The sequence below is a fragment of the Neltuma alba genome, unplaced genomic scaffold (genome assembly GCF_004799145.2).
Source record: "Neltuma alba isolate B1F8T4 unplaced genomic scaffold, ASM479914v2 tig00012335_pilon, whole genome shotgun sequence".
Classification (NCBI taxonomy): domain Eukaryota; kingdom Viridiplantae; phylum Streptophyta; class Magnoliopsida; order Fabales; family Fabaceae; genus Neltuma; species Neltuma alba.
The window spans coordinates 210,121-238,005 of NW_021636844.1; the positions used below are offsets into that span (position 1 = coordinate 210,121).

At 33.4% G+C, this 27,885-nt stretch overlaps 1 pseudogene; it reads left to right on the plus strand.

Annotated features, from left to right (window-relative positions):
* The first annotated feature begins 830 nt into the window (after nt 1–830).
* Nucleotides 831–26,493, plus strand: LOC114726072 (uncharacterized; annotated as a pseudogene).
* The last annotated feature ends 1,392 nt before the right edge of the window (nt 26,494–27,885 follow it).

Below are 27,885 nucleotides of genomic sequence, written 5' to 3' on the forward strand. Positions count from 1 at the left end.
GACCACTTTAGGGCTATAAGACAGTGATTCTCAACTATTTTTCAAAATATTTCAAGGGGTCTAACAAGTCTAGCTTTTTCTAACTCTTCTTCATATGTTCCAGATCAACATAAACCACTGGACAAAATTTCCTAGTAGCAAAATCATACTTGTATTTTCTTAACTCTATCCCTTCATCTAGATTCCCGTCCAAAAGTTGACTAGGCAAAGTTCTAGGGATGTTTGAAGGGTTACCTTGTAATGAACTTGGATGATTGGCTCCCTCACTTGCTTTCTATTTCTTTTGTCTTGGTAGTTTCAAAATAGAAGGCTCCCGAGCATGCCCCATAGCCTCTTGAACTTTAGAGATACCCATATCTAACTCTGTCTTATAACCATCAAAGACTATAGGAAGCTTTGACGTAGACCACGTTTTTCTCTTGCTAAGAATTTCTTGCGAGGATGACTAAGTTTAAGCCTTACTCTCCCTAATTTTCAAAGTCCCAGTCCTCTTAGGTGGATCAGGCTTCTCTTTTCAGATTTTTCGTCGAAACTTTGTTTTCCTTTTACTTGAGGAAGGAGATTGTGGAGTAAGTTGCTGTTGGAAAGATTGTTGAGATTGCAATTGATTTTGGTAGATTTCTTCTTCCCCAGCCTTACATGGAATCTATACTTTGGCCATCAGAGAAGGGTTCAATAGTAGTGAGCTTTGAGTTAGGTTTTTTTGAGGATTTCTTCGACTTCAGGAGGATTAAAGGACTGAGAAGGGTTTGATCGAGGCTAATTTAGCATGCCTTGTTGACATAGTTCTAATGGTTCCATCATTTTAATTTTTCTTAGTAGAATCTCTAGCAAAGAGTGGTGTAAACATGGTTATCACGAGCAATTCCTCAAGACGTTCATCAGTAACAATGGAAAAACTCGAGTCTTGGTTTTGATACCTCTCTCTTTGTTGGAGCCGTCACTAGCGGAGAACTCACCCATCAATACTTACAAAGGTTGAACAAGAAGATAGGCAAACAACTATTATATTTCAAAACGTTTGTTACTGATGGTGCTGTATTTTTGTAATTAAGAAAATTGGTGCAATTTTATTTTCCATATCCCGTGTTATGAATTAGGTGCCATTAGAAGGCCAATGGACAGTGAGACTAGGACCCGCAATGAGTATAATCACTTCTTGGACCTGTGCATTAGATGCTGTAAGAATAATGTGGTCTGGGATAAGTGTGAACCACGACTAATTTCTAAATGTTAAGTTTGTTTTCAGCTTTATTTATGTTAGCGGAAGCTTCACTCATTCATGTCCAGTTAGCTCTATGTTTGGCCAGCCTTGTGTCTTTGGTAGCACGTTTTGAAAACCTTGTAAGTTTTCCATTGAGAATAGAATAGAAATAAGGGATGAAGTGAGCTCCTGCTTGAAGGAGAGTAGTTCCCCATACTGTTCAGTATTTCTGATCCACATAGATGTATGCAACGTTTTCTCAAGTAAGAAAATGCACATGACACGTATCATTTGCTTCTGTTATAATGCATGATGACCTGCAGTGCTTATCCTCTTATTTTTTAATTCTCTTTCTTCATCCATAATACCTCTTTACTGAGATTACTTTGATTTTCTATATCAATTAGTGGCTTGAAGTTATGACTCTTTCATGGGTTGGTTTGGCTGAATGAGCCCACTCTAATCATCTCTTTAAATTATTTTCAAATACTGTTGTTTCTTTTTATTTGTTTCTTTTTCAATAAATGTTTATTTGGCTTTTCTATGAATGGTGACATGATTAATTACATTCAATCTGCTCTTTTACTGGACCATCTACTTCCTCTTGATTGTGAAAATTTTATGAAATACATAGCAATTTATGCTCATGGGTACATCTTCTATCATATTGTTCTTGTGTTTATAAATATGTCATTTGTTTTTCTCTTATGGTTTGTGAATTTTACTTTGAAGAGGAGGGACGATCCTTAGTTTGCAGCAATGGGAAGATCTTGTATCCATCTGACCTAAAAAGACTGGGGAGCAATATCTCTTGAGGTAAGTTAGCCGCAATACTTTTTAGCTTGAATTTTTAAATTCACAATGCTTTGATGCTCCTTAAACTCTAACGGGCATGTTTGGGAGTTGGGAGAAGGGAAGGGAAGGGGAGGAATCTAAAGAAATTGGACGAAGAGAGGCAGAAGAGGAATGAATAATTCAATTATAATGTCCCTTCCTCTATCTTGGAAGAGAAAGTTTCATTGAAACTTCCTATTCCCCTCTGTTATTTACGATCCAAGTATACCATAAATTGTCTTATGCAGTGTTACTTTTAAAGCATTGGACGTCTGGACTATTGAAGAGTAATCAGTTTTATAGCCCCAGGATTGAAGTCAATTAGCTTTATTGCCAGCCGCTAGGTTCATTTTGTCCGTTTAATTGTCTAATGTAAATTCTGAAGGATAATAGAATTAAGGAATGTAAAATGGGCTAAGCTGTAGATTTACTAAGGTGTAAGGTCTCTGCTCTTATTCAAGTGAATTGCATCTTTGGTTTTGACTTAAAACTAATTTGGTGAAGATGGGTTTGAATAAATGTGCTAGGGAAAGACAAGGGTTAAGAAAAAAATTTAAAGTTGGTGATCTTGGGCATTAAGAAATGAGAAGTGTTTTCTCTTCTAGGGCCTAGACTTGCAGGTTGTGCAGAATGTAAAAGATGCTGACTTTGTTTTGGCTCATGGCACCGAAGCCTTGGGGACTCCCTTTGGGGATGCACGTCCTATAAGTCTTCAAGCCCTTGAAAGAATATTGGAGCTTTGTGTTTCCAAAAGAATTCCTATGGTGGTAGCTAATCCAGATTATGTCACCGTTGAGGCAAGAGACTTGCGTGTGATGGCTGGTGAATATGTTTTACTTCTTATAACTATGTTGATAAGCTTTAGACCTAATCATAAGTTACTTTTCAAACTTTTTATCTAAAATTACAGCAGAGAAGTTTGTTTTATAGATAATATCGCTTTCAGATTTCAAAAGAGATCTATAATGGTTGTAGTTCATGTATTGTTTGGTTCCTTTTCTTTATTCCAGTTTCACTATATGCTGATGCTAGTTTGTGTCCTCTGAAATTTTAAGGCACGCAGGCAGCCAAGTACGAAGAGCTCAATGGTGTAAGTCAAATGGATGCGCAAACCTGGTAAGGTAAGGGAATAACTTGTGCTTGGTTTCATTACCATTGTCTGTCTAAATTGCAATGATTCTAATTATATGGTTTCGTTTATTAATTATATGGTAAGAGTTTGCAATGATTCTGATACAAGTTGCATCGTGTCATTATTTTTTCTTATGATAATACCAGTATATCATCCTAGGCCAACATTACTCGTCTGAATATGTCTAAATATTTAGCAGCCAGTTTTGTCATTGAAGGATAACCAAGTCAACAATATGTCTTGTAACACGTGTGCAAAACTAGTCCGCAACCCTTACATGCATATATTAATACTTTTAAATTTTTATCTCAAGATAAATGGCATCTCATAAATTTGGTTTGCACAATATTTCAAGGGATAAAAATAGCCAAGCTAGTAATTCAATGAATTTTGCTTATCTAAGCTGCTTTCGACTTAAATTTCATGTTCAATCATAATTCACTTATAATATATCTTGCTCTTTGTCACATCCCGCCAAATATAGTATTGAAAGAAGGGATGAAAATTTTGGTTAAGGACCAATAGGAAAAGAAGATTGGCTGAGAAACTAAACATGGTGTGAGACCCAAGAAGGGTTCGGATTGGCATTTTCAAATTTATCAATTCAGGAAGGGCAAAATAGGAAAATTTGAAAAAAATTTTCAAAAATTTCCTAAAAATAGAAAATTACTAAATTAGAGGTTTGGAACCTCAATGGAGGTCCTAGAGCTGAAATTGGTCTTTCAGGAAAATAGTGGAAAAATTGAAGGAAAATAATTATTTTAAATAGCTAGAAGCCTCAATAATTATAGAAAAAATATGGATTAATTATCTAAATATTTATAGAAATTTATAAAATTGGTTTCAGGCCTTGGAAGTATGGGAAATTATTTTTGAGAATTTATTTTCCCACAGTTTTACAGATAAAAGCCTATTTAGGGAAAATTCAAAATAAATAGTTAGAGGTGGAGAAAAATTCTAAAAATTTTCAGATCATGTCCTTATATTAAAAAGGGATTTTTCATGAAGAGAAATGAATTTTTGGAGGTCTAGAAAAATTATTGAATGTTACTAGTAAATAGTAATCGATTAAGTTGCAAAATGGTTTGGGATTGTGATTTGGTTTGTGGGCCATCCCAAACTATTTGTGGGCCCCACATTGAGCCCAAAGAAGGCCCAATTTTGTGCAGATTCCATACCCTTTTATTAAATGGAAATAAAGTCCAATTTCATACAAAGTATCAGTAGGAATATTCTGGAGACTGGACACTTGGCATGATTTGAAAATTTAAGAGCTTGATAGCAGTCGCATGGCCATTCTTCTGGCCAAAATTACCCAAAAATAGGGAGAAAATTGGAAAAACAAGGGGAGATGTTGTCATTTTGTTTTCTTGAGATAGAAACTAAATTTGATAAGTGCTTTTGGATAGGAAATCATCAAGCTTTGATGAAGGATTGATTGAGGTAAGTTTGAGCTTTGTTTTGGTTGAGTTTAAGGTTTATTTTGGTTGGAATTTCAAGTGGTAACCTAAGGCTAAGGTGCTGTCCATTTTTAGTTAATATGTATATGCTTTAGGCAAGGATAGAAGCCTTGAAAATGAGTTGGAATCTTCATGTTTAATTGATGTTTGGGTTGATTTTTGGAAGAAAATCAAGATATATTTCCTAAGGGGGCAATTCGGCCATGACATGTTCATGAGGTATGAGTTTGTTTTGATGTGTTTTGATGAGTCTAATGAGTTCAAAAGGTGTTGTTGTGTAGGGATATATTAAAGGGAAGTCTTTAAAATCATTGGAATAAAAAATAGAATTTTTAGAAACCTATATGCCCTTATTCGGCCAAGGCTTTTTGAGAGGAAAGGAGTTTGATTTTCATAAATTTGTTTTGATATTTGGATTCTACATGAAAAATTGGGTATAAATAGACCAAGAGATTGATGGAAAAAAAGAGGGAATAATTACGTTAAAAATCAAAGAAAAGGGGGGAATTAAGAAAGTTTAAAGTTAAGTGTTGTATTTAAGTTGAATAATTGTTAATGTGGCTGGAATTACACTTGAATTGATAGGTTTTGTGGAGGAAATTCAAGGAGAGTGTAATTTCCTTAAGAAGGCTTAATTGCATCAAGGATTAAGAGGTAGCATTGAATTATAATTTGATTGTTTATCTTGCTTGTTTAATGTGATTGTGTTGATTACTTGAATTGAAGAATTTATGTGGTGTTAATTACTGATTTGATGACATTTGATTGTGCTTTGGCCAAATGCATAAAAACATGTCAATGTGAAAGTGTTGATGTTTCTCTTTTGGTATGATGCAAAATATGATTTTATATGACTTAAAGATATTTTGATGTTTTATAACATGTCACATTATACTTGTTTGATTTACATGATAATTCTAATTCATTGCTACTGAGATTTCAATGAAATCTCATTCCTTTCAATGTATAAATAATCAATAGGAACCCCAAGAATATGTTCAAGAATAGGGAGATTGTATATCGATGGAAGGAATTATGTTACGGAAGTATATGGAAGCTATTTACCATCTTTGTATATATGTGACATTTGTTATGTAATATTATGCTTATGTATGGTTAATATCGAAATATGTATCAATGATATGGATGCCTTATATTTGAATAATTGCTCAAAAAATCATGGTTAAGTATGTGTTATATGATGGGAAATGCTAAATGAAAGGAAAAGGAAAAGAAAACGCAAGAATGGTATGATAAAAGGATAGAAGTTGACTTTTTGGTAGTAAAGTTTGACCAACGTGATTTTGAGCAATTGGCTGCACTTGTCACATCCCGAATTTTAAGCCTAGAAGTATCAAAATTAGTCTGAAATGGGCAGGCTACCAGACCTTTTTTGGCAGAGGTCCCAGAGACTCCCTGGAGGGACAGAAGGATTCCCAGGGACTAAATTGCAATGAAAAGATTCCTGAGCCAAGTAGGGACCTAATTATAAATGATAAAAGGTCTAGTCAATCAATGCTCAAAGTTATCAAAAATGGCCCACATGTTTCAGAAAAATTCCAGAAAAATGGAAATAGGATCCTGGAGCCAATATAAGGCTAGAAATGATGAAAATGCCTTGAAGTCATTCCAGGGTTTTAAGCAATTTGAGATAGTAACTTAAATTGAGTTATTTAAGGTATGAGATGGCCTAAAATAATTAGGAAAAACTGGGAAACAGTAGTTGAGGAATTTACGCAGATTGTAAAATTAATTCCATCCCCAGAAATTGATGAGGTTAGTTTTAATTAAATTTAAAGCCTATTTATACCCTATTTGGGGAATGTCAAAATAGCTGTCTAGAGTTTGACTTTTGACTTAAAAAAAATTAGAAGAAATCCCTGTGATGAAAGGGGTAGAATGAAACCCAGAGACAGATCGACGGAGTTATAAGCCAATAGAAAAGAATTTGGCAAAATCAACTCCGATTAAATATTATTTAATTAATTACGTCACTGGGAAGAGAGGGATGGGATATTCCTTTCTCTATAATTATACCATGAGAAAATTAAGTTAAGAGTCAATAGAAGGTATATTGGCAATGCTCAGAAACCAGAAGGGAGCTGGAGTGACAATGTCGGGTCCCTTAAGGGTCAAAATAGAAAATTTATGAAAAATTCTCAAAAATTCCCTAAAAATGCAAAAAGGATAAATTAGGGGTTTTTGAGTCATATATGATATTTTGGAAGTGAAAATAACCCAAAATAAATTATTGTGAAATTTTCCAAAAATAGTTATTTTTGAAGAAAATAGTAAAAATTGATGAAATATAATTGTTTTAATTATATAAGAGCCTCAATAATTCAAGAAAAAATATGGGTAAGTTCCTTAGGAATATATGTGAATTTATAAAATTGTTCCTAAGCACCTGAAGTGAAGGAAATAATTTATGGGGAATTTACTTCTGAAATTCTATCGGTAAAAGCCCGATTTTGGAAAAAATGTGAAATAAATAGTCATAGGTTATGAAAAATCTCCAAACTTTTCAGATCATACTTTTATATTAAATTTGGAGTTTTCATGGGAATAAATGAATTTTTGGAGGCCCCGAGCTATTTTCCCTAATAAAAAGGCCTAAAAGGAGAAAATCGGGTAAATGATTGTAGTTGGGATTGAACTAGATTAATCCCATTTCTTTCTAACCAGATTTTGGGCACTTAGTTAGCTCAAAGAATTATAGAATTTCATGCTCCCTAAGCCCATACACATGGTCAAGTTGGTTGGATAAGGTTTAATCATGACTTTGCAAAATATCTCAAGCAAGCTTGTGAAATAAGCTTGTATACGTGGTTGATTGTTTCCTTCCACTTGGTCCGAAATTTTGAAGGTTATATTGGAGGCCTCTATGAGGTGAATTTTAAGGTTAAGCCAAACCAGGGACAAAATCGTAATTTTGTGAAGTTTTGAGCTAGTAAGGGCAAAAATAAAAATTATGCCTAAAAATCCCAGAAAAATCCTAGAAAATGGGAAATGGTAGGTTGAGGCTTGAACACTTCAGAAAAATTTCAGAAAAATAGAAATGAGGTTCAGAGGCCTGTATGAGGCTAAAAATGACAAAAATGCCCCTAGAAGGAATTTGTGGAACTCCCAAGGTTTTGACTGATTTTGAATATTATAGAAAATGAATTATTTAAAGTACAGGGAGGCTTCAGATAATTGGAAGAAAATGGGAGAAAATATTGGAGGAATTATCACAGGTTTTAAAAATAATTCTGTTCCCAGAAAGTGAAGAGGTTGGCTTTAATGAAATTTAAAGCCTATTTACGTACTATCCGGGGAAAGTATCTGGGGAAATCAAAGTCAACTAGAGGTTGACTTTTGACTCAAGAAAAATTAGAGAAATTTCCTATGATAAATAAATAGTATTGGTACCTGGAGATAGATTCTCGAAGTTGTGGATCGGTAGAAAGAATTTAGTCAAGATCACTCCGAAATAAATATTATTAATTACTTTAATTATTTGAATGGAAGAACAAGGGAAGAGCATCACTCTCTCTTTAGGCATGTTATGTAATGCCATGCAGATTTATTTGACGTGAGAAAATAGTGCCAGAACATGTCCCAATGGTCCCGGGTAAGTCAGGACCTGAAAAAGTACCCTATACGGTACAGAATGGCAAGACACGTGTACGGTTAGATGCAAGACATGTGTACGGTTGGATTAAAAGCATATGGATTGATGATGTAAGCATGATGTCATCATGATGAGGTAATCATGATGTCATCATGATGAGAATCATGATGTCATCATGATGAGGTAATCATGATGTCATGGGACACTTGTCACCATGAGATTGAAAGAGAAAATGGACAATCCAGATCAAGCCACACATTTGAAGATCAATAGCTCAGATTCAGCCTTGTTTTCTATAAATACCCCCCCTCCCTCATTTTCGTCCAACCTAGAGGAAACCTTGGGTTTCTAGAGAAAGAAGAGGGAGAAAGAAAGGCCAAGTGGTCCTATGCAAGATCAAGCTTTAAAACGAAGTATGTTCATGGTTTTTGATATAGTTTTCACTACCTTTGTTATTGTTGAGCTTGGATATGGATTTTAATGATTTTTGGGAACTTGGAACCCTTGGGGGAGGTGCTTCATGAAATTCTTAAGAGTAGGGGAAGATGAAATTGATGTTAGAATAATGTTCAAAGGCTTGAAAGGAACATAAATCAAGTGGTTTTATGCTGAAATTGGTTGAATTTTATTATTGTGTAACTTGAGAAAATGTTTCATCCAGGATTGATTCTTATGCCTAGGATGTGATTTTGATGCTTCCGATGTATTTAAAATGAAAAACTATGTAGGGATAAGATGAAAGAATGAAGTTGGAAGTATTGGATTCAAGCTAAAAATTAAGTGGCAGATTTTGGTTTTGACCGGGAACTAGGGGAAGAAATTGGATTTTGATGAATCTAAGCTCATATTTGGATCCCTTGGGCAAAATTTTATAGGATTGGCCTAAGGAAACAATTTCTACAAAACCAGAACACTACATTATAAATTAAAGAAAAAGGGATTAAGTTTAAGGGCATAAGTCTTCCATATTGTGTAATTCTTGGTCCTAATGAGTAATGTGACCCTTGTGGCTGTGATTAAGACCTTGAGGCATCTAAGAGAAGGTTTGGATGTTGTTGAGCAGGCAACCTCAATGGTTGGAAGCAAAAGAGAGTAAGAAGAAAGCTCAAGGACACAATATAGCAAACTTGACCTTGCTCTTATGTGCTTGGTATTTGCTTGCATGTATGATGTGTTTCTATGTTATATGATTTTATGAACTCATGTGTTGTGATTGTGAATGTGTTTGAAATATGCCATAGGCTTATGTGTTTTATGATAAATGCATGATGATTTCCAAACATGTCATTATGTTATAGAGATGTTAAGTTGCAAGCATGTTATAAATGCCAAGCTTGCCATGTATGTTTAGGTGGCTATTGTTTGCTACTGAGATTCTCCCGAATCTCATCCCTCCCTAACCAATCATTTAGGTCAAGTATGATAGGCAATGATTGCATGAAAGAGAGCATGAGAAGGAAGGAGAAGAAAGTAGAGAATTATTCATGTTAATGATTGAAGCTATTGGTTAATGTATGATTTTCCTATTGTTTAAATTATGTATATGAATGCCAATGATGTAATGTATTTGTTTGGAATTTTTATGGCATGAATGAAAAGGTGTAAGAATGAATGGGAAAGGATAAGGCCAACTTATGCATGCCAAAACAATAAAAATGATTAAAGTAAGAATTGTCTAATGAATAAAACGTAGGTGCTAGAGCAGTCAACTTCCAACTCCAGTTTGAACTATCAAATGAATAAGTTAACCCATGAAATTTGGCATACATGTTGTACAGATCCTAAGCTTTAAAATGATAGGTAGAATACCTCAATTGGATGTGTACACAAGGAGATACAAATTTTCAAAGTTGAGGCATGGAATCTGAAAGTTTCAAATTTTACCAAATGAATAGTAACCCAAGTAATTATGTTGAAATTTTAAATCCATAGGCTTGTGTTGTGATCCGCTTGAACCATAACACTTACGAATGTGTACTTTGAGGGGTAAAAGTAAGGATGTTTCAAGAGGCATAGGCGAGCCTAACCTCGTAGTCCTCTTTTGGTTTGGGCATATAATGTTATGTATATTACCATCTTAGGGCCCATGACTTTGTTGACAAGTACTTTCTTTTGTTTGGTTGTTGGATGACTGCATTTGATGGAGTCTTGTTAGAATAGCTGGAGGCCATAAGATCTGCTGTATGTGTTACTCTTATGTGTATGACGTGTGAGTTAGTCTGAGTATCCTGTGTTTCTTATGCCCTAAGTCTTTGTAGGATGAATGTTTAGGTTGGGCTTGTGGGCAGTTATTGTGCCCTGAGTCTTTGTTGTATATGTTGTTAAACTCATGGGTGTTTTATATATCTTGAGCCTCTTGGGATATTTTCAGAATAAGACAAACTCTTTATAATTATGGTAGTATTTTAACATTCTAACTCAATTCTTTTTCTATCATAGTTATCATCTTAAAAATGGTTTTATAATTATGTATTAAGAAAAGGTCTTTTCAATAAACACATTCCAAATTACAAATAATTCAAGCATAAACACTATTTCTCAACAATATACTCAATTAAAACCCTTTTTTCTTGATTTTTAACATTATTATTTCCTCTTTGTTTCAACTAATCTCTTGGGCCATTGCTACACAATTTTTCATGTATAATCCAAATATTAAATTAGATTTAACAAAATTACACTCCTTTCCCTTCAACTTGATTTGGTTGAATAATATACTTTAGAATTTCAAAATTTTTATTTTTGATTCCAATGATTTTAAATACTTTTTCTTGGTGTTTCTCTACATAAAAACACCTTTTAAACTCATTAAAAATCATCAAATCACATTGAAACAATCTCTAACATCAAGAACACATAGTGGCCAAATTACATACTTATATACTCTAACTTTAGTTTTCTTCCAAAATTCAATCCAAACATCAATTAAACATGTTATTCTAAGCTCATATTCATGGTTTCTATCCTTTCTTAATGCCTTATCATTGTGACTAAAAATGAACAAATAGGGGCTTGGATTTTGTCATGAGATTTCAACCAAAACAACCCTTAAATCTAGCCAAAATCAAGTTTAAACATACCTTAATGGATTGTTGGATGAAGCTTGATGATTTTTCCTTCCTCTTGCACAGTTTTAGAGCTGTTTAAGGTTGAGTTTTTGTTTGAACAGAATTTTCCCTTATTTTTTCAATTTTGGCCAAATTTTGCATCTTTTAGGGGGTATTTATAGAGCTTCCAAGCTGACCATTTCCCCTTCCAAATGGTCTCATTTTCTGCTACTTAAAGGGACATGTGTCCCTCTTCATAACCCCCAAAATTTAGCTCATCATGCTGAGTGTCCCTTGTTCTTCATTTTTCTTATATATTTTGGGCTCAAATTGGGGTTGAATTTTTTTTAATAAGAGGGACCATGGGCTACACAAAATTGGTGGGCTTCCTTGGTCCAAGTGAAGTCCAAAACTAATTAGAATCAAAAGGGACGTGTGGACTAATCATAAATTATCGGTTTCTAACCAAAACTCATTATATTGGTTACTATTTGTAAAAATAATTTTGGGCCTTTAAAAATTTATTTCTCTCCATCAAAAATTTTCTTTTAATATAGGAAAGTCCCTTGAAAAGTTTTAAAATTTATCTTAGCCCTTAACTATTTATTTTGAATTTTCTCCAAAATTTGGTTTTATAGATAAGATTTGGGTAATAAATATTCAAAAATTAATTCCTACCCTTCTAGGGCCTGAAAATAATTTTATAATTTCAAATAAATCTTCAAATAATTTTTTTTTATTTTTTCTAGAATTATTGAGGCCTTTACGTATTTAAAATAATTGTTTCAAGCTATTTTTTTTATTGTTCTTCTTAAAAACCTCTGTTTACAGAAAATTCTGTAATAATTTATTTTTATGCCATTCCACCTCCAGGACCTCAAATAGAATTCCAAACCTTTTAATTTATCTTTTTACTATTTTTTGAGAATTTTTTGAAAAATTTCACAAATTTTCCCATTTTACCCTTCCTTGACCGATAATTTTAAAAATATCAGTACGAACAAGAATCAGATTTTAATTCAAAAGTGATTCTGGCTCTAGCTCTGTTGTACTACTTGACCCTTTATTTAATTTATTATTCACATTTTCAAAGTTTAAATTGGCGGGATGCGACAAGATAAGTTATCCCTAAATGAGGTACAAAATGATGACAAAGTAAAAGTGAAGCAAATGATTGAATCTGCTCGTAAAATTCAGCATGCTTAAAGTAAACATCCTAAGCTTTAAAACAAGTGATAGATCACTTAAAATAGATGTGTGTGCTAAGAGTTATAACTACTCAAAATTAGGGTAGAGAAGCTGAGAAGTATAGTTTTTACCAAATATAGTAAAATTTCATGAATTAACTATATGAATTGGCAAGGTTTAAGTCTAGATTTATATTTTTCATTTGTAGAGAATTGAGAAAGCTTCAAATATAAGTTTGAACTACCTCAATATGATTTTTCTATAATTAGTTATTATTTTTAAAGTTGGATCAAAAATCTGAAATTTATTAGTGAATATTAACTCAAGTAATTAATGTAAATTTTCAATCCACGGGCTTGTTTCGTTTACCGCTGGAACCGTAATACTTCCAAATGTGTACTAAATAGGGTTTTTAGGGAAGGATATTTCATGTAACATCTCAAATTTTGTGCCTAAAAGTATTGGGATTAGCCTGAAATGGGTTGCTTACTAGACCTCTTTTAACAAGAGTTCCAGAAGTCATCTGGAAGGACAAGAGGAATCTTAGGAACTAAATCGCAAAGTAAAGGTTTCCTAAAACTAAGAGACAAGTAAGTTAGAGACTTCGATAAAGTCTCAAGGGCTTGAGTATGGGAATTGGAAATGATTAAAGGCCAAAAATTATGCTAGGATCCTTGATAAGATGATTCTGAGGCTAAACTCAAGTAGGGACATAATTGTAAATCCAAAAACTTGTAGGGTGAAAAGTGTACCATCACCACTTACCTAACTAGAACTAACTATGATAGAAAGGAATGAAACTAATAAACATACCCTATCATGATTATTTAGAAGCAATGACATTAGTAAGAAGCTAACCATAATAGAAAGGCATTTGATTTCAATTAAGGCTATCATGGTTAGAAAAAGAAATAACTTATATATGTAATCAACATAAACTATCATATAGCACATTTATACGCAGACCATGTTAGGAGAGATTAGTCATAGCTAACATGGTTATAAAACAACAAGTCCTTGATTGATAAATTATAACAGCAGTTTAGATTTGACTATTTCAATCAATACTAACAATGACTAAACTTGCTGAAATTGTCATTATCACATCGTGGATCCATAAATAATTCAACCACAAGCAATCTAAGGGCCTTAGGCCTACTACCAGCACTTCAAGCTAGTGTCTCAACAAAATAAACTAAAGATAGAAGATGCAATGCATTCATTAAGATGAACAACATAAAAATATAAGAAGGTAAAATAAGTTCCAAATGAATACGGTCCTGATGCATGGCAATATACTAAAAGATTGCATAGAGTTAGGTCTAGAAACTCTACACTGTCAACTGTAACTATTGAGCCTCAAGAATCTTCCCTGAAGGTCCTCCTGATGTATTGTTTCTTGAAAATGGTAAAACAACGGGAGTAAGACAACATCTCAGTAACTAAATCCTTCCCTATCATGTCACATCCAGTATTTTATGACTAAAGTATACTTAATCTAAAGATGGTTAAGGGCTAGAATATTAGTGTTAATGTAGATTGCATAACTTTTGATGTGAAGTCAGGATAGGGACCAAAGTGGAATTTTTAGTATTTTGGGTAAGTCAGTATAAATTAGAGAAATATGATGGAGAGCTTTGAAAATTTCTAGAAAACCCCAGAAATTAGAAAAAATTCTCTAGAATAGGATGATGGTCCCAGAAGTCAAAAATATGAAGGAAATTAATTAATATTAATTTTCTAGTAATTTTCGCAATATTTGACTAATTAAGAAAAATTAGCCAAATTTAATTATTTCATGTACTTCAAGGCCTCAAAAAATTTAGAAAAAATATGGATAAAATACCTGAGAGTTTTAGAACATTGAAGAGGTGATTTTATTCCCAAATTACCCCCAGATTAGCTTTAAAAATATTCAAAGCTCATTTAAGCTAATTAGGGCTTTTATCCGGGAAATTTAAAAAGAAATATCTATAGGGGAAGTTAAATTCCAGAAAAATTCATGGAATTTCCTTGGAATTAAAGAGAGATTTTAAAGTTAACAGGGGAATTTTTTGAGTTCTGTAACTCTAAAAAGCATTTCTGGAAGGAAAAGTAATACTTTTAACCACTAATTTTGACTAAGGATTTCTATTCTTTTAAAAACATATGAGGGGTGGTGACTCAAAAGTAAAAAGGTGGTGACTCAAAAATAAATGGTAAAAGATAAGGATAGGTGATTAAAAATATCTGGGACAATTATGGTCTGCTAGCACAAAAGCTACTTAAGCTGATAGAAAGTTATACAGGTTATATTGTGAAAAATCTTCTTTCTTCTTGACTAAGCTATTCTTGGTGCCACTTGGAAAGTGGAAGAAGTAAGAAGAAGTTTCAAGATGTGCATGATATAAGCCCTTAGGAATTATGACCTCATATATATCAATTATCAATCAATCACATAATTTTGCCAAATTGAAAAAGGTTAAGGGCAAAATTATCCAAAGACCTTTATAAAGCCTCATCTTCGTCTCCCACCTCCTTCAAATTTCAGTTTCCATAGGGGAAACTCTTGAGGATTGAAAACTTAAAGCTTAAAGAGGAGGACAAGGCAAGAAAATGAACCAACCAAACTTAGATCCAAGGGTAATAGTTAATCTTATTTGGTTTAATGCCTAGAAATCTTGGGTTTTGTGGTTGAAAATCGATGATTTTCCCTTCCCATTCTTGCTGGGCAAAATTATATAGGATTGGTGGAGGATGTTTTTGATGATGGGAATTAGTTTAAGAGGTTGTTTATGACTTGAATCAAGTGGTATTATGTGATTATGGTTGATATTGTTGTTGTTGGAAATTTGGGTGAAAAAGAGGAAGTGTTTCAGCCTAAGGGGTTCAAGAGGAAGGAAGATGAATTTCATAATTTTGAGCTCATATTTAGATCCTATATTGAGTTTTGTTATGATATGGAATATAATGGTTATGCCCCTTTGTTGATAGGCTTTGATATTTGTGAAGGAAAGAACCAAGAACAAGAAGAGAGAGTTAAGGCTTACTTCACTTGAGGGAGCAAGATTTAATTGACTTTGTTGTTAACATTGCATTGTTGTTACACTTATCTTATTGCCATTAGATGGTTGAGCTATATGAAATTTTACGTATGACTTGTGGGTGCTCCTTGCAATGTTATGTCTTGGCTATTGCATGTTAGAGTTTCACAAAGTATGAGTTAGTTTTGGTTAGGAATAATGGCGTTTAGTAGGATTTATACTGGTTCGGTCTCAACCACTTGACCTACATCTAGTCCTCAGAACACCTCTAAGATTTTCACTATGATCCCAAGATTAAACGGGCTCTTAGCACCTTAGTATAGTAATTGATTTTTTCAATCACTTCCCCTTACTACCCGTAAGGTTACAATCCCTCTCAAGAGTCCGTACCCTTGAGTTACTCTCAGAAAAATGAGTAAAGAAATACATCAAATTCTCTCATAGAGTAAATGAATAATGAACATTGACGCTCGGTAAAAGAAAAACAGAGTATTGAATGCAACAATAAGTATTTCAGTAAACTGTAGCTCGCGTATTCAATACTTTCATTCAATGCTCCTCACGCCTTTTATAGTTGGAGCCATTTAATTAACCGTTAGAATGGAGAGCTTCTAGCCATTGGAAAAATTGGTTGCGTGTATTTGGCAATTACAACGACTGTTCATTATTAATGTTTTTGACATGGTAGGTTACAGGCTACTAAATAATCGTTGAGCTTGCTTTGTAATTTGTAACAATACTCAAAACAAGTGAGTTCTCTTCTAGAAGGAAACTTGTAAAGGCAACTGAACAAATAATGATCATTGATATTCATATACCAATTTGGAAAGCAATGAATTAGACAACATGTACTTTAAATATGAACTGAACATATTTGATCAATGTCTTGATCGATAAGTAGTTGATCGATCAAGTTTTAGATAAAATACAGAGAAAACTTTAGTCATATATATGTACATTTATCAATGAGCTCATAGATCAACAGATGATCGAATAACTGATCAATAAACAATGAGAAATGAATAAAGTGACTTTCAGAAGAAATTTTTGCAAGAATAAAACTTTTAAATCCATCTAGGCCTTTAAATCTTTTCAATAGAGGATTTTGTGTAAAAGGAATACTAAGAAAAGCTTAAAGATAAAAAAAAATATGAGAGATTTTGAAATCATCGTGAAAAGCTTGTTATGAAATGAACTTGTACAATGATCAAACAAGTGATCGAAAACTGTTTGATCGATTATGTTATTGATAAAGCTAAGAATGAGGAAAATAGATTTTGAACGTCATTGATCGAACACTTTATCATTAAATGAATAATGGATAAATTGATTGATAAAAGGTTTAAAAAAAATTTCATCAGATAAGTCACAAAATATTCAATGATCAAGTAAATGATCGATTAAGTGATCAATAAAACATGGTAGAAGAACTTAGTTTAAATAGGTCAAGAAAAGCCTTGATCGATCACGTTATGTGAAAACAGAAGTTTTAGAAGTTTGGATGATCAATTATTTGATCGATAACTCAATAATCGATTAGGTGATCCAAAAATGACTCAACATAGTTTAGTATAGTAAGATGGTGATGATCGATCATTTGATCGATAAAGCACTGATCGGTCAACTAATCGATTAAGGAACCTAACAACATACTTGGACAACCAAAAAAATATCGATAAACCAGTAAGTTTTTAAGCAATGTCAGAACAGGTTATCGATTAATTATTGATCGATAAAATAATTGATAAATGGTGAATTAACCAGAATACTAAGTGAGTACGAAGACTTTACCATTTATTAGTGCTTTCATCAATTAGATGATCGATCAACATATTAAACGGGAACTTACTTAAATTGTTATAATCAAAACCTTAAATCTAACAGATATGTTATGGAAATGATATATTTGCAAGCATGTTATATAATGCCAAGCTATGCCTTGTATGTTTAATGAAACATCCTTCTTTAAACCCCTTTTAGTATGTATCCAGAAGCATTATAGTTCCAGCAAATCATGAAACAAGCCCATAGATTGAAAATTTAAGAATTTAATTCTGGGTCTACTATTCACTGGTAAATTCCAGACTTTTGGTCCAATTTTGATCATTCATAACTAATTATAGAAAACTCATATTAATGGGGTTCAAAATTCTATTTGAAGCTCTTTCAATTCTCTATAGGTTAGAACTATAAATATAGACCTAACCCTTATCAATTTGTATAGTTAATTCATGGAATTTTATTGTTTATTTGGTAAAAAAATATACCTTTTAGTTTCTTTGCTCTAAATTTGAGCAATCATAACTCTTATCGTGCACATCCATTTTATGTAATCCACTACTTGCTTTAAAGCTCAAGATATGTAGTTTAAATATGCAAAATTTCATGGGCAAACTCAATCGTTTGCCTCACTTCCACTTTGTTATCATTTTGTTGCTCATTTATGGATAATTCATCCCTTTTACTTGCATTAATAATTTATAATTAATTCTTTTTATGCATATTACTATTCTATCAATGCACTAACCAGCCCATACATCACCATATCCAGTCTTACATGCCGTTATCATCATTTATCATCACATAACATGAGTGGCACATTTATATCGCACAGTAGCATATAAATTACATAATGTAATACAATACGTTTCCTCAATTCTTTTCTTCAGTAGCAAACAATTACCCATGGATATGTAATACTAATGCTTGGTGAATAACATGTTTGGTTACATGCTTTCATGCTTTTATGCTTATAAAATGACATGTTCTAATGCTCAGTGTTTCATTCACACATGTCCATAGAATATATAAGAGAGAGCAAGATTCAACCTTTCATAATCTAAATTATCATCAAGCAACATTAACACACAAGCATACATATCAAGCATATAATAAAGGTAAGTTCACTACCTTATGTCTTTAAGCTTTTTCCTATTCTCTTTGGCTCTTTTTTGCCATTAACCTCAGGGTTACTTGTTCAACCTTTACTATTCCTCTTCCTTGATGTCAGATGGCCCTAAATGCATCAACACATAATTGGTATTTATTGGTTAGAGCCAAGGAAATTAACAACATCAACACTTTGTTCTTGTTGAACCATATTAATTTCTAACTTTTAAGCTTGATTTTCAATCTTTCTAAATTAATTCCACATGCTATTCTCTCATAATTTTGCTTGTAAAATTCATTTCTAAGATGAAAATAATCATAATCCAACTCCTTCCCCATAAAACACACAAGGCTGAGAGGTTATGGTTGTAGGGTTCAAAATATTCATTTTCAATTTTAATGCTTCCTCACTCGTACCCTACATGATTTTTCATTTTAAACACATTGGAAGCATCAAAATCATTAAAATCTAACCTTAGATTCATGACCCAATCGTGGCCAAAAATATGACCCTAGGTACACAACCATGAAATCTTTCACAAATCATCTCAAAATTACTTTATTCTCATTTTTTCAAGCCTTTAAACATTATTTTAACATCAATTTCATCTTCCCTTGACCCTGTCAATTTCATGCAGCATGTCCCCTTAGGGTTTCAAGCTCCCAAAATCCAACAAAACCCATAACCAAGCTCAATAACAACAAAGGTAATGGAAATTACATCAAAAATCATGAACATATCTTGTTTTGCTGCTTAATCTTGCATGTTTTCCCTTGCTCTTTCTCTTCTCCTTCTTCCTCTTCCATTTTGGTCTCTTCTCCTCTTTTCTCTTGTGTTAGTTGAAATCTTGGCCTAAATAGGAAGAGGAGATATTTATAAACATTTGCTTAATCCTAGCCTTTGATCTTTTGTGTGTGTGTGGCTTGATCTTGGCCCTTCATTTAATCTCTTTAGCTATGTGCCCCTTAGCTTCTTGATTCTTGTCCTCTAATCCTCTTAGGTGTTCCCTTCATTCAATAGAAGCGCTGCCTCATGGGACACATCACATGCCACCTATCACACATGTGAAGAAAGCATGATATTGTATTACATAATTCCATTCTTCTAAACTTAACCCTTAACAAAATATATTATACCATTCATGTCCCCTCATCAAATTTGCTCTAAAATAGGGAGCAATCCTTGCATAATCATACCTTGGCTATTCCTCCACCTAGTTTATGATTTTATGTTGTATCGGATACTTTTTTTTGTGTTGAATTACCCAATAACCTTGGGATATGTTCTGACAACTATTTTTCATCATAATTAACCACACACAACATTATATAATATGCCTAAAGAGGGATTGATGCTCTTCCCTTGTTCTTCCATTAAAACATTTAATAATATTTATTTTGAAGTAAACTTGATTGAATTCTTTCTATCAGTTCATAACTCTGAGAATCTATCTATGGTTATCAATACTTCTTTTTCATCACGGGAAATTTCTCTTATTTTTCTCAAGTCAAAAGTCAAACCATAAACAGTTTATTTTAACTTTTCCCCAATAATGTATAATTAGACTTAAACTTTTGTTAAAGCCAACCTCTTTGCTTTCTGGGGACAGAATTATTTTTAAAACCTATGATAATTCTTTAAGTATTATTTCCTATTTTCTCCAATTATTTGAGACCTCCTCATATTTTAAATAATTCAATTCTAGCTAATATTTGTATTAGTCAAAACCCTGAGAATTTCATCAATTTTCTCCAAGGGTATTTTCATTATTTTTTCAACCCTACACAGGCCTCAGAACCTCATTCCCTATTTTTCTTGAATTTTTCTAAATTTTTGAGTGTTGTTTCCATTACTTTCCTTTTTGTAAATCCTTATTTTTATCTCTAGAATTCAATTAAATTTGGAAATAAATATATTTTACTATTAAGCTAATGAAAATTTAAATATAGGCAAATTATTATTACTACTACTTTTTAATCATGTTTTTGTGTGTATGTGTGTGATATTATAGAAATCGAAAAGTATAGCATGGTATAGAAGTTCCATATTGACTAATTACTGAAGTGAAGAAGCTTAAGGAACCTATATATAGGAGGTAGTGGGTAGAGTTTGGAGTAAGTAAAAAAAATTTCACACATATATGAGATAGTCTCAGAAAAGTGCTAGTTTTGAGTTTGTTAACTATTGGATTAGACTAAAATTTGGTCATCCTGTTTATGACATCCAAATCATCAATTTCAATTGTTGGATCATTAGTTTCATATTTGAGTTATGAGTTATTAGGCACGTTTTCAACTCATTTTTTAAGACTTGGTAGATAGAGTCTTAAATAGTAAATCAGCATTTTTAAGTTTGTTCACCATTAGATTGAGCCATAATTTAGAGAATAGTATCATAATAGATAGAAAATTAAATTCAATGGTCAGATCAATGGTTTCACTTCTGTAGTAAGAATAACCTAGCTTGTATTAAATCTATTTATCTAAGTCCTATGAAGATAGACCATAAGTTATAAATTGGGATTTTTCTATCTACGTTATGAATTTGATGATTCTAATGATATAACCTAATAACTAGAGGATATTTAAGGAAGAAAAAATTTAGGAATCAGGTCTAGATTATATATAAATACATATATGTTCTCATTCTAAACCTTAAAAAATGCATTTTAAGCTAGAATTTTGAGTAAAAGTTAAAGTTTTTAGAGAAGGAGTTAGAGGCTAGGATTTTATAAGTAGCCTACTCTAATACTATAGAGATAATATTTTAATTTTGTTTGTAGATATAAACCCTATTGTGGCATTTTCGAGGCTGGACTTCGGTTGTATTTAACTGTTAGCTAGGAGACTAGGTAACTAAATTTGTTTTTGTTGTATGCTCTGGTATAAAATTGATGAGTGGTTTTATAACTAATTTTTATATCAGTATATTATGTTTTGTATGAACTATCTTGTAGGATGTTATTGAAATTGTTTGTATTGTTAAAAATGAATGATTATGACTATGAGGTATTATTTTAGAATTCGGTTGATTATATATATATAAGTATTTTATTATGAATCCAGTGCATCTAGTTTAGGTGGGGGAAGGAGATGGTTGGAATTACTGAGATTTTTATACTTGCAACGTGGTATTGGCCTTCATATACAGCTCTATGGTTGGCCACTATTATTATCCTACTAGTTCTTCGAGGGACTGCGACACCCCACTAGTTCTTCGACTGGGGACCCATGGTCTACCAAGTGCTTTGTGGTCTTTGGACGATCCATATCACTCATTTGGTGAGCTTGTTAGAGTAGCCAATCAAATAGAAAGAACTTAGTCTATAGGCCTAATCAGCAGAAATGGGGATATAAGGATGGATTTAGGTTCAAAAATTGCATATGACATAGGATCTTCATTGATATTTATATCTTTTAAATAAATAAAAAGTATGTTATCTCTTTTGAAATTATCAGCTGCATGAGATTGGCAGATATATTTGACGTATATGGTTATTGTGAGTTTAAATGTTAAATACATGTCTATTGACTGTTATTAACTCTGCATATCCCACCTGACACCTCGCTAGTCCATGTTAGGATGTGTAATATGTAACCCCTTAGCTATGGACCATATTCAAGTTCATTTTATGTCAATTGGAACTACGTTGGATGGCCTATAGTGCAAGAAACCAAATATGGAATTTTTGCTTTCACCAGTACTGTTCATTTGGTAAATCTAGATTTTTCGACCAACTTTGAAAATTCATAAGTAATTCTAGAAAAATCAATACAAAGTGGTTCCAAGTCCCACTAAAAGCTTTCAAAGAGATCTACATGAGAAAAGTCAAAGGCTAACTCGTTGTGGAATAGTGCCAGAACTGTATGGAATTTACACTGTTCATATGGTCAAAACTGTTTTCCAGGTTTAAAGTGCTAACTTTGAAAAATCACCATAATTTGCACACATCCCCAATTCTAGTGAATTACCCATGGAATTAAAGCTCAAGATGTGTGCTTTAAGCATACAAAATCTTATAGCCAAATTCATACAGAAACTACTTCAAAATATTTATCAAAGTTTATAGGTCTATAGACAACAATTTCCAGCATCATTACACACATATATCAAGTTCATGCCATGGAACGTAAAACTATGAAGCTATGCCTCCATTAAACTCTTCCCTTTTCGGAATGCCTCAGCCCCTACTAGAATCATGGTAAATTTGGAAGGAATGAGATTTCATAGAAATCCCAGTAGCAAAATAAAATCAACTACGCATCAACAAGTATCATTATCACACAACTCTATGTCTTCACTCTGCGATGAACTCCTTCTAACTCTACCTTCTCTATTTTATTTACAGCACTGTTTCAATATGTTAAAATTTTTATAACTCACCCAATTCACCCCCTCTTGAGTGAAACTACCACTAACATTTGGAATCAGAGTAGGTCTTTTCGGTAGATTTAAAAGTCCGAAGAGAGATCGTATGGTAGGTTTCAAAGACAGTGTGCTACCTGAAAGATGTTCAACATCAAAGCCACCTGACTTCAACGAAGAGAACTACACCTTCTGGAAGATGAGGATGAAGACCTCCATCAAAGCTATTGAATATGGATTATGGGACGTAATCAAGCATGACAACTATATTCTAATGAAAAAGGTAGACGATCAACAAGTTAGTAAGAGTCCCAAGGAGTTCGATGAAGAAGATAAGAGGCTGATGATGTTAAACGATAAAGCTATCAACATACTAACTTGTGTCTTGAGTCAAAAAGAATATTTCTAAGTTTCCATTTTGGAAACTACAAAGGAAATGTGGGAGGCACTAGAGATTGCCCACGAGAGAACAACTGGTGTGAAATAGAGCAGAATCAACACTCTCACCACAGAGTTCGAATTGTTCAGAATAAAGGATGGAGAAAGCATTTGAGACATGGAAGTTAAATTCTTACACCTCGTTAATCACCTTACTACACTTGGCAAGAAGTACAGTCAAGAAGGTAAAGTGAGGAAAATCTTAAGCGGCCTCACGAAGAAATGGGAGCCGAAAGTAACAGCCATTGAGGAAATGAAGGGATAATCAATTGGCTTTGTTGCTGCACTATTCAGAAGCCTAGCAGAGTATCAAAGCAAATAGAAATTTAAGAAGGAGATGAATGAGAAAAATTGTAAGGGCATCGCTCTCAAAACTCAAGAAAGTGAAAATGATGACGAAGAAGATCTAGAGGACAATGAAATAGGTCTTATAGTCAGAAGATTCAAAAAGTTCTACAGAAACAAAGCTGGAAGAAGGTTTTCATCAAAACATAAAGCCTCCACTTCTCAAAACAAGCCCAAGGATCCAATCATTTGCTTTTAGTGCAAAAAACTGGGACATATCAAAGCAGAGTGTCCTCAGCTGTCTAAGATGAAGGATAGAGAGAAGAAGAAAGAAAATTTAGAAAGAAGAAGGCCTTTGTGATGCCAATCTGGGGAGACAATTCTTCAGAGGAAGAAGAGAGCGATGATGAAGAGATAGCTAACATTTGTCTCGTGGCCTAAGAAGACGAAGATTCAGAGACAAATGAGGTAATCACTTTTGAACCCTCTTATGATGAATTACAATATGAATACAATGCATTACATTCAAAATTAGTAAAAATTGCAAAGAAGTTGGTAAGCTCCATGAAAAAGATAAAAATTCTGGAGGAACATCAAGCAAAGCAAAGAAACACAACACTTCCAGTATGCACAGAATGTGAGCAAAATAAAAAGGAAGCAGAGGAGCTCACAAAAACCTTGGAAAAATTCCCTAGGGGTAGTGAAATGCTCAAAGTAATTTTGGGAGCCCAACGGTGCTCAATGGATAAAACAGGAATAGGATATGATCCTACTCAAGATAAAAGGAAAGGAAAGAAGAAAAGTTGTGGTTAGTCGTATCTTACATTTTTTAGAAATGTTGTTCATTCCTTTAATCCTTTTGCATTATGTTCCTATTGCAACCGTAAAGGTCATACAACTTCTTCTTGTCATCACAAGAAGAAAGGGACTTATGGCATATTAAAATAGGTGCCCAAAGGTAGTTATGTACCCAGGATAAACCATAGTAACCAAAAAGGCCCCAAGAAAGTATAGGTACCTAAAACGTGATTGTTCTGTTGCAAGTATGTCTTAAAGCATCCAGGATAAACAAGTGGTACATTAACAGTGGATGCTCTAGACACATGACGGGTGACACCGAGAAGTTCTCATCACTCAAACTAAAAGAAGGAGGCAAAGTAAGCTTCGGTGGAAATCAATCCGAGAGAATAGCTGGAATCAGAGAAATAGGAAGTAACAAAGGAATGAAAGTAGAAGATGTCTACTATGTAAAAGGACTATGTCAGAATCTACTCAGTGCTAGCCAGAGTATTGACAAAAACAACTGGGTGATCTTTGACTCAGAAGAATGTCTAGTCACAAGCAAAGATGATTTGCCACTAAAGAAGGAAGAATTAAATGTAAAGCTGAGAGCTCCAAGGGATGGTAATTGCTATACCATTCAAATTAACTCACAACTTTCTAAAAACTATTTTATTAGCAAAGATGAAGAAAGTTGGCTTTAACATAAATGTCTTGCCTAAAATTCAATTTGAAATGATATTGTTTACGATGCTTGTTAGAAGGGTAAACAAACCAAGTCCTCATTTAAATCAAAGAAGACAGCTTCAACTGAAAGACCACTCCAAATGCTCCACATGAATTTGGTTGGTCCGTCTAGAGTCAAAAGTTTCAGTGGAAACATATATTCTTGTAATAGTTGATGACTAGTCAAGATTTACCTGGACTCTGTTTCTTTCCTCTAAAGATGAGACATTTAGCGCATTTATCATTTTTGCCAAAAAGGTCCAAATTGAGAAAGGTATCTCTATTGTGTCAATCGAGACTAATGATAGAGGAGAATTCAAGAATAACAAATTCGCAGACTACTGTGATGACCAAGGTGATTGACCATAATTTCTCAACACCAAGAACTCCCCAACAGAATGGAGTTATGGAAAGAAAGAACAAAGTGCTCACAGAAATTATAAGAGCAATGTCGAAGGAAAAAGGATTTTTCAAGTGTTCTGGGCTAAAGCAATGACCACGGCCTACTATATTTCTATTGGAGCTTACATCAAAACATTGCTTAGGAAAACTTCGTATCAGCTGTACAAAGGAAGGAAGCCTAACCTGGCTCATCTAAAGATCTTTAAAAGCAAGTGCTACATTCACAGCAGTAATAAAGAGAATCTCAATAAATTTGATCCTAAATTGGACGAAGGTTTATTTCTCGGGTACTCTAACTGTAGTAAAGCCTATAAAGTTTTCAACAAATGCACCTTTACTATTGAAGAGTCACTACATGTTGTGTTTGCTGAAACTGAGTCAAAAACCTCTAGATGATGATGCTGAGATCGTTCAAAGCTTTGAGAAACTAAATTTAAACAAACCTTCTAACAAAGTATCTCCAGAAGAAAGTTTAGAAAACAAGGATGATTTAAATAAATCTCTTTCTCAAGAAAATTTAGAACAGCCTAAAGCTTGGAGGCATAATAGAAACCATCCTCTAGAACAAGTCATTGGTGAAGTCAATGAAAAGGTCAAAACTCGGAGACAAGTGTTCAATGAAGTGTGTTTCTCTGCATTTATTTCACACATTGAACCAACCAATGTTGATGAGGCTCTATTCGATGAATTCTGGATAGCAGCAATGCAGGAAGAGCTGAACCAATTTGAGAGAAATCAAGTTTGGGAGTTAGTACCCAAACCATTGACCATCCAATCATAGGCACCAAATGGGTATTCAAAAATAAGCTCAATGAATCTACATAAATTGTCAGGAACAAAATCAGGAAGAAGGTATTGATTATGAGGAAACATATGCTCTAGTAGGTAGATTGGAAGCCATTCGAGTACTCCTAGCCTTTGCTTGCATAAAAGATTTGAAATTATATCAAACAAATGTTGAAAGTGCTTTTTTGAATGGTTATAGTTTGGATGAAGTTTTTATCAAACGTCCTGGTTTTGAAGATTCCAATTTCCCTGATCATGTTTGCAAACTGAAAAAGGCTTTATATGGTTTAAAACAAGCTCTTAAAGCTTGGTACGAATGACTTAGCAATTTCTTGATAGAAAAAGGTTTTGAAAGAGGCAAAGTGGACGGAACACTTTTCATCAAAAGAAATAGAAAAGAACTGTTAATTATTCAAATTTATATGGATGATATTATATTCAGAGCTACTAATGAGGATCTATGCCAAGAATTTGCTAAGTTAATGCAAGGTGAATTTGAAATGTCAGTGATGGGAGAACTAAACGTCTTCCTGGGATTGCAAATCAAGCAGAAGAAAAATGGTATATTCATATCCCAGACAAAGTATCTCAAGGAGTTACTAAAGAAATATGGCTTAGAGAATGCAAAAAGTGTAAAGACTCCTATGAGCTTAACCATCTCACTAGACGTAGCCTGGAAAGAAAAATACATGAATTTGACCAAGTATAGAGGAATGATTGGATCACTACTCTACCTCACCGCAAGTAGACCAGATATTCAATTCAGTGTAGGAATGTGTGCAAGATACCAATCAGCTCCTAAGGAATCACATGAAGAAGCTGTTAAGAGACTTGTTAGATATCTTGTCGGAATGCCAAATTTAGGAATCTAGTATCCAAAAAAAGGAGCAGAATATCTAATGGGATATTCAGATGCAGATCATGGAGGCTCTAAGATGGATAGAAAGAGTACTAGTAGACAATGTCAATTCTTGGGAGGATGCCTTATCACGTGGTCGAGCAAGAAACAGAATACTATAGCAATATCCTCTACAGAATTAGAATATGTTGCCATTGCCAGTTGTTGTGCTCAGATTCTATGTTTAAAGCAACAACTACAAGATTTGGGAATCAACTTGAAGGAGATACCAATCCTGTGTGACAATAAGAGTACCATATGCTTGTCTAAAAATCCAGTTCATTATTCCCGAACCAAGTACATTAATGTTCAACATCACTTCATTTGGGACCATATTCAAAAGAAAGATGTGAAAGTAGAATTCATTTCCATAGAGTACCAGATAGTGGACATATTCATAAAGCCTCTTGATCAACAAAAATTTAATTACTTTAGAGGAAAATTGGGAATGGTAAATCCCAATCAGTTGTAAGAAATCTCACAGTACTCCTCTAATTTAAGCATTTAGATTTAACATTTTGATGATTTGAAGACTAACTTAAGTATCAGAGTGGGTAGAAAATTGTTTTGCAGGAAACTCTGTTTAGACATCGAAAAACAGAGGTAAACAGAGTATGGAATGATCGATGAAGACATCAATAATTATGCTGTGAAGATGGCCTCAATTATCGATCAACTGATCAATAAATAAGGCATATGGTATGGAGCAGAGGAGATGGAAGGAGCATTATCAATAAGCTAATCGATCACTCAATTATTGAACAACCCATCGATCAACAGCAATAAGAAATGTCAAACAAGCCAGTTAATATGG